The 7,826-nt window shown below is 43.5% G+C and overlaps 1 protein-coding gene across 3 annotated transcripts in view; it reads left to right on the top strand.

Annotated features, from left to right (window-relative positions):
• Window positions 1–309: 309 nt before the first annotated feature.
• ZNF469 (zinc finger protein 469) overlaps window positions 310–7,826 on the top strand; it is a 270,551-nt gene continuing 263,034 nt past the window's right edge. For 2 of the 3 annotated variants that reach the window (XM_081872033.1, XM_081872028.1), the window contains exon 1: window positions 3,839–3,946. The gene's annotated coding sequence lies outside the window, so the exon portion shown is untranslated. Of the gene's footprint in view, window positions 419–3,838; window positions 3,947–7,826 lie in introns of those variants that run through there. The other variant, XM_081872030.1, reaches the window with a different exon arrangement.

Here is a 7,826-nt window from a genome sequence, read left to right as displayed (position 1 = left end):
ATTAAGAGTTTTGGTTTGCCAAGTCTTTCCCAGACTTCCTGCCTGACCTTGGACTTCATCACTTACCTCTGGGACTGTGTAAAACGGAAGAAAAAATGGCTTTTGAAATTCCATCTCCCATGCCAAGAACAGCCATATTCCTGTACCAGATTAAATTATGTGACTTAAAACTTTGCCTGCATTTGCTGATTGGTGAAATTACAGGAGGGAAATTCTCTCATTTCGAGGCAAGTAGGGGAAAAAAGTATTATTTGCATGTCCAGCAAGATTATAGAGTTCTGTGGTGGGACAGAATAGACATTATCTAGAAATGACAACATTTCAAAAACCCAACTTTTCTAGATTCTATCAATGAAAAACAACTGCTTTAAAGTGGAATCAATCAGGCAACCGTAAAGTAGGCTCCTTGCAAAACAAGGTAAGAAAAGCCAACACTTTACTTTTTTTTTCTGATGCAGTCTGGATCCCTATATTTTATTTGTTTTAGGAGGGGGAGAATGGGTTTATCCTGTTTTCAAGCAATGCTAATTTATGCTTGCCTTTATTTCTCTGAATCATTGTTCATTTGATTAAGACATTTGTATAGGGTCGTACCTTGGTTTTCAAACAATTCTCGAATGTTTTGGCTCCCAAACGCCGCAAACCCAGAAGTGACTGTTCCGGTTTGCAAACCATTTTTGGAAGTCAAATGTCCGACGGGGCTGCCACGGCTTCTGATTAGCTGCAAGAGCTTCCTGCAGCCAATCAGAAGCCCCACTTTGGTTTCCAAACGTTTTGGAAATCGAACAGACTTCCAGAACAGATTCTGTTTGACTTCCAAGGTATGGCTGGACTGCTTTTCCAGAAGCTCAAAGTGGTTTACACTGCAAAGGAACAACAAACATGGGAAGAAGGAGGTGATTTTAGCAAATCCTTTTCTCTTGAAGCTCCCTCTGTGTCACCTTGCAATGCTGTTCAAAAAGGGACACAACTGGATTAAACCCATGAAGCCAAACTATTATGAATCACAGTTTAAAAACCATATCTGAAACAGTGCAGCCTTGGAAAACTTAAAGGCCTGGCAAAATGCAAAAGGTGTTTGAAGCGCTTTTGAAAATATGGCAGTTCTGGAACCTTCCTAATTATTACTATTTGTTTATTAAATTTGTTAGTCACAATCCAAAGTGACTTAAAAGAACAATGTTTCTTCTGGAATGAGGTTCCAAGTTGATCCGGGGGCTCCTGCTGTGAAAAAGACTGATACACACCAAGCCAGCACTCTCTAAACCTGTTGTGGGGATGGGATGGACAACAAGGACAACTGACTGGGATTCATATAAGGAAAAGTGGTCCTTAAGCCATTGCTAAAACCAAACAGTCAAAAGTCATTGGCTGTAAGATGATACGTTTCAGGAAGCAAATCATCGAAATGTATGGAGTAACTCGGGATACAACTCAGCAAGGAAAAATGCACCCTAACATGGAATCCTAGAATTGTGCAGCTGGAAGGGACCCTAAGGGTCATTTGGTCCAATGCTTAGCAACATTCCCTATTTATTTTTGTGTGTGTTCTTTTGTATCCTGCCATTCTATAGATAACAAGATAACTACCACAATGGTAATAAGGTAATAATAAAATAACTCCCCCCACCCCATCACAGTCCATGGCTTAATTTGAAGTTCATGTGGGACCATCAGTCTCAAGACCTCTTTTGAATTGCTGAGGGATCAGCCCTTGAATGTAGAAAGGTAATAAAAGGAAGAGTGCCCCAAAGTATGGATTGCGGAGTATGCACAGAAAAGCCGACAGGTCTGGAAACAGTCTCCACTGGGGCATTTAGACCAAGGGAGATTGCAGCATTTGAGAATTTTTAGGTTAGAGAAGAGGCAATGTAACAGAATTGTATAAAATAATTATAAATGGCATGGAGAAAGTGGATAGAGAAAAGTTTTTCTCCCTTCTTTTGCTACATTAGATCTCATGGACATCTAATGAAGCTGAATGTCGAAGGTTTTTGACAAGAGATAGAAAGTACTTCTTCATGCAGTGCATAGTTAAACTATGGAACCCACTCCCACAGGAGGCAGAGATGTTCACCAAGTTGGATGGCTTTAAAAGGGAATTAGACAAATTCATGGGGGACGCGGGTGGCTTTGTGGGTTAAACCACAGAGCCTAGGACTTGCTGATCAGAAGGTTGGTGGTTCAAATCCCCGTAATGGGGTGAGCTCCTGTTGCTTGGTCCCAGCTCCTGCCAACCTAGCAGTTCGAAAGCACATTAAAGTGCAAGTAGATAAATAGGTACTGCTCCGGCGGGAAGGTAAACGGCGTTTCCGTGCACTGCTGTGGTTCTCTAGAAGTGGCTTAGTCATGCTGGCCACATGACCCGGAAGCGGTACGCCGGCTCCCTTGGCCAATAAAGCGAGATGAGCGCCGCAACCCCAGAGTCGGCCATGACTGGACCTAATGGTCAGGGGTCTCTTTACCTTTACCTTAGACAAATTCATAGAGGAGAGGGCTATTGATGTCTACTAGCCTTGAGGCCTACGCTTTGCCTCCATGGGTGGAGGCATACTGTCAGAGGTAGTATTCCTCTGAATATAAGTTGCTGGGAAGTGCAGGTGGGCAGAGTGCCACTGTGCTCATGTCACATTTGAAAGCTTCCCACAGTCATCTGGTTAGCTATTATGAAAACAGGATCCTGAGCTGGATGGCTCATCTGATCCAACAGGTTCATCTTGTATTCTTACAGCAGTATATTTTGTGTTTTTATTTTGTATGTTTATGTCGAGAACTGCCCTGAGATTTTAGATGAAGGGTGGTATACAAAGTTATAAAAAAGTAAATTTAAAAAAATGAATAAAGTGCTCTTGTGCTTGGGACCTGCTTGTGCGTTTCCTGCAGGTATCTGATTAGCCACTGTGAGTACAGGATGCCAGGCTAGATGAGCCCCTGCTCTGATCCAGCAGGCTCTGCTTATGTTCTCAGTGCTGTGTGGCTTTAGCTTTAATTGGTACTGACTCCTGTTAAGTCCCCTTGAAAGAGAAAAAAGATAAGCGCCTCCTCTCCCTCTAAAAAAAGGGGCAGGGGAAGGATTCAGCATCAACCATGTAATAACAATCTTCTTTAAGATATATACTAAAATGTGTGATAGGCTTATTGGAGAATTAGAGAGCAGCTGGATGCAGGGCCATCAGAGGCAGTCACTGCTGGACCAGGCCTAGATTCTGAGCTTTCATTAAAGAAAAGTAAGTAAGTAGACCTTTTGGAATGAAAGTTTTGAAGCAAAAAGTGCAGGCACCATTCCAAGCAATTGCTTTGTGAGAGATGAGTCTGCTCCTTGCTTTCAATGTCTTTAGCCAGTTTTGAAATGGCAACATAGGAAGCTGCCTTATACTGGGAGTCAAACCATTGTCTATCCAGAGCAATGTTGTCTACACTGACTGACAGTGTTTCTCTAGGATTTCAGGTAAGGGACATTCTGAGCCCTACCTGGAAACACTGGGAATTGAACCAGGAACCCGCACGCAAAGCAAATGCCGTGTCACTGAGCTGTGGCTCTTCCCCTATGTAACGTAATATCGACAAAACTACAACAGCTGAATTAAACTGCGGGTTCTTCATGTGTATGTGTGTGTAAAAGAGCTGAGCCAGAAAAGCAGAAATGTCTTAATGCTTTCTCCCAACATTGCACTCTCCTCCTCATTCTCCTCTTGCCTTTGGGAATCTGCAGAGAGTCTCTTTCCTGATTGTGTCCAGGAGGAGGAGGGTTAAGAGTGCACAGAGGAGGGTGGGAAGGGAATCCCTCGCTTGGAACTTGAGACTTTCCAGCTGAGAGGGGGATGCAGACGTCACTCTGCTCACTGCTGCGCTCAGCTCCCATGTCAAAGGAAGTCCAGGGAAAGAGCATCAAGGAATCCAGCACCACTGAGAATACAGATATGTAATGCCATCACTTCCGACTTCGGTGAGTAGAGAGAAAAGTGTCAGTCTGTGAAATAGCTTTGCAAAGGTTTTGAAACTTTCTCTTCGGAGACGGCCTCAGGACCGGATACGGGAATCAATTTAAGAACAGAAGCCTGCTTTGCTACCAGGGGCTCAAGAACAGTCTAATACAGCTTATGCAAATGCTGTTATGATCCGGTGAAATCAAGTCAAAGAAATGTCCTGGGATGGTTATCTGTGATACATGCACACCTGCCAAGAACCCAGAACAAAAGAGAGAGAGAGAGAGAGAGAGAAATACACAGGGCTCTTAATCTGTGAATGTTCAGGCAGCTTCTGGAAAAGGCTCTTTTCTTTTTGGTTTGGGTAGCTGCCTGCTTTGGTCATCCCATGCATTAAGACTGTTTGATGCTGTGCTTATTAAGCTTGTGACCTTTAACCATTAGGGGTTTCCTCAGATGGTGGGGGGATGTCAAGTCATCCACTTTAACCCAATGTGGGAATGCATTGGAAAGACCTAACAGGGGGCACTGCCCATCTGTAGGTCCCTTTGCCCTGCCTTAAAAAAGTAAAGTGTGGCCATGAATCTCCTCCCAGCACACAGACTATGAATTTATCATAAATGAAATGTCTAAACAGTCTATGGCCTTTTAAACCGAGGGGTGGGAGGTTGTTTGTTTTTATTTGTTGCTACGGTGTGTATTTTTGTGTTTTTATATTTTAAAACTCCCTGTGATGAAGGGTGGTATAGAAATTTAATGAATGATAATGATAATGTTACAGCTGAATGGTTTTCTGAATGAACAATAGTGCTGTGGTGGGTCAAAGTTTTTGCATTTGTGTTTGTCCCACAGAATGAGAAAGGCAGCCAATATCTTTCCTCTGGATCAAGCAAGATGCAAGCTCTCAAGCTGCACAGGAGTCTTCAGGCTGCCTCTTTTGAGAGTGTGGGTGTTTGTGTGTGAAAGACACATTTTTGTGTGTCTGGTCATGATGCTTACTCACCCTGTGTCTGATTATTCAAAAGGACTCTTCTGTGGATTCTGCTTCACACTGCACAACAAATTGGCTTGGGGAAAATACCAGCATACTTCTTTCTTTAAATGTGGTTTCTGCAAGGAAAGAGAAAGAAATACCTGATAAAATTTTGGAAACTGGGGGAAGAGGGGCAGAGAAGGGAATAATGGAAATACGTGTATTTTCATGCTACTTATGAACAGAGGAAGCAGAATAGATTATGAGAAATGAATAAGCTTATGTATATTTGCATTTGCTACTCAGGCTTTCATGTTTTATTTTGTTTTTAGTCACAGGGTGGTGATGGGGTTGGGGGTAGTGCAGGCCAAGAGATAGGCTTTGACACCCTCTTCCTTAAATTGGTTAAGAAAGGATTCTCAGCTGAACCTGCAATAGTCCAAATGAATTGCCCTATCTCTCTTCCCTCTCTTGGCTCCAGTTATATCCCTCTGAAATCTAAAATGGTCAAAGATCAAATGCAGTTGCTATCAAATACAAGATCAAATACAAGTATCTGGTCTCCGACCATAATAAATTATCTATCTATCTATCTATCTATCTAATACAAGCATCTTCCTGCTAAAAGCCTCTGACAATGACACAAACATCACCTGGTGCTTAAGGGCTTCACTAGCTACGTATTCAAGCCCTTAAGTATGCTTTTTTAAAAAAAAAAATTAAAAACCAAACTGCCAGCAAGGAGGGCCTCATCCAAATTGGGACCCTAGTGGGTAGGTCCTTGGGTGGGAGCCTGACTTCAGCTCAGATGCCTCTGGGAAGCCTGCAAGCAGGGCCTTGGGATAACTGGGTGCTAGCCTGTTTCAGGATTTAAAGGTCAAACTTTTAAAAGCTGCCAACCAACCAGGAAAAAAATAAGAAACTTCATCTGCCTGGTGGTTTTGCATTTTGGTCCACTTGCCAGGAAATAAAAATGATCAGTGGGGCCAGGAGCAAAGGAAGAAAAGTGAGCGGTGGATGGGTTGAACACATGATAGAACATCCTACGAGCCTGGGGTGGAGGAAGTGAAGTCTCCCCCCCCCCCCCCGATTCCCATGGAAAAATCAATTTCACACTCACCCTTAACTATCCCCTGGTCCTCTGCTATACACTGTACAGTGGTACCTTGGGTTAAGAACTTAATTCATTCTGGAGGTCCGTTCTTAACCAGAGGCACCACTTTAGCTAATGGGGGCCTCCTGCTGCTGCTATGCCGGCACCACACAATTTTTGTTCTCATTCTGAAGCAAAGTTCTTAACCCAAGGTACTACTTCCAGGTTAGCGGAGTCTGTAACCTGAAGCGTCTGTAACCTGAAGTGTCTGTAACCCGAGGTACCACTGTAGTGGAATGAGCAGATTTTATATCAGGCTCCTCCCCCAATTTGATGGGGGCCTCACAACACTAGACTCCACCCCACTAGGCCCCACCCCCTTGCTCAACTCCCAGACCCACTCTTGACCCTGACCCCAAAGGCTCCACCTTTGTCCCGCCCAGATACGACAATCATTATTTTCTATTTTGAGGTTTGGCAACGCACTCCGGGTGGTCTCTGTTTTTGATTTCCGCTCTTGTCTCTTCCCCCATGCTGCTTTTGTTAAGTGCATGTTTTCCATTACAAAGCTTTGAAACAGGCTAATGGGACAGCCACATTTTCCTAGTATAAATGTATCCCCCCCTCCCCATTCCTTAGAAACCATAAATTCCAGCTGTGCATCTCAGAAGGAGCCATATTTGAGGCAGGTAGATTTACGAGTGTGGCAGGCTTCTCTCAGTGAGGTCTCCCTTGCAGGGAGAGGAGAGGCCTCTGGGGAGTCAAGTGAGGCTATTTGTTGTGGCTGTGGTGGTGGTCATGTGGGAGACTTGAGACCTCTCCAGATGGTTTTAACGGCTCTTGATTCTGTTTGCATTAAGCTTGATCCGGTGGGAGTTTTGGGGAGAGATGCTTTGAGTGGAAATGCATCACCAGAAGAAAGGAAGCAAATTAGCATTAACAATTGTGTACTTTTAAAAAATAAGTATAGATGCCTGCTGGATCAGACCAATGGCCCTTCTAGTCCAGTGTCCCCTTCCACAGTGGCCAACTAGATGCCTGTGGGAAACCCTTAAGCAGGACCTGAGCACAAGAGTCCTCTCTCCTCCTGTGATCTCCAGCAACTGGTATTCAGAAGCATTGCTGCCTCAGACTGTGAAGGCAAAATAATAGCCATCCTGGCTAGTAGCGATTGATAGCCTTCTCCTTTGTAAATTTGTCTCATCCTCTTTTAAAGCCATCTAAGTTGATGGTCATCACGGCCTCCTGTGGGAGTGAGTTCCTTAGTTTAACTATGCATTGCCTGTAGAAGTATTTTGTCTGTTTTATCTGCCCTGAATCTTCAAACATTCAGCTTCGCTGTATGTCCATGAGTTCTAGTGTTACAAGAGAGGGAGAAAAACGTTTCTCTATCCACTTTCTCTGTGCCATGCATAATTTTATGCACTTCTTTCATGTCACTTCTTACTTGCCTTTTCTCTAAACTAGAAAGTCCCAAACACTGCAACCTTTCTTCCTAGGAGAGCTGCTCCATCCCCCTGGTCATTTTGGTTTCCAACTCGACAATATCCTTTTCAGGGTGAGATGGCCAGAACCGTACACAGCTTTCCAAATGTGGTCACACCATTTGTATAATGGCATTATGATACTGACAGATTTATTTTCGATTTCTTTCCTAATGATTCCTAATATGGAATTTGTTTAGATATGCATGTTGGGTCCATACTGGTTGTACCTTTTGTGTCTATTTGTGGTTGTTTTGTGTTGATTGTTTTGATCTGGTTGTCAGAAGCTTTGGGTTTCCTTTCAGACGAAGAAAAGCAGAGTACAAATATGAAGTGAAATGAATTGGTTG

Source organism: Podarcis erhardii (genome assembly GCF_964252035.2).
Source record: "Podarcis erhardii genome assembly, chromosome: 7".
Lineage (NCBI taxonomy): Eukaryota > Metazoa > Chordata > Lepidosauria > Squamata > Lacertidae > Podarcis > Podarcis erhardii.
The sequence above is the reverse complement of the archived record's forward strand: the minus strand, read 5'-3'. Positions and strand labels throughout refer to the sequence as shown.